Source organism: Penaeus monodon, chromosome 20, assembly GCF_015228065.2.
Source record: "Penaeus monodon isolate SGIC_2016 chromosome 20, NSTDA_Pmon_1, whole genome shotgun sequence".
Classification (NCBI taxonomy): Eukaryota; Metazoa; Arthropoda; class Malacostraca; order Decapoda; family Penaeidae; genus Penaeus; species Penaeus monodon.
The window spans coordinates 11979037-11979561 of record NC_051405.1 but is presented as its reverse complement, the minus strand read 5'-3'; positions in this window follow the sequence as shown (position 1 = coordinate 11979561).

Genomic DNA, 525 nt, shown 5'->3' with positions numbered 1-525 from the left:
AAATCTCGTTTATTCTTGTTATGGTTGTGTTGTGGGAAACCCTCTGCAAAATGAGGTTTCGGTGACTTTTAAAAATGATTATCTGTACAGTTTAGTGTGTCTAAAGCAGGTGTTCACCTTTTAAAGTTGCTTCCTGGTTTTAAGTCCAATGTTACCAAAATGCCTTTATCCATCCATTTCAGGAAAAACCGCACTCACATTCACCTGTCTTGCCCTCTCTCTCCCTTGTAAAGTCTTGAGTGTCAGTGTGTGTGGTGTGTCAATTGGTTCCTTTGCGTAGTTTGCTGGTCTATTTTAGGTGTTCTGGTGTCCTTCAGTGGCAGGAAACCTGTTCTATTTTTTTTAAAAACTTGACAAATTTAAATAGTCTAAAAATTGAAAAACAAACCGGGTAAGGTCTTATCAAAAAATCCCCGAAATCACCCTTACTAACCTAAAAAAATTAGAAGTTACATAAAGGGGTAAAGAAATTTTTTCTTACATAAAGGCATAGAAAAGTATGAGAGCGGGTTTTTCCCTCTGGTA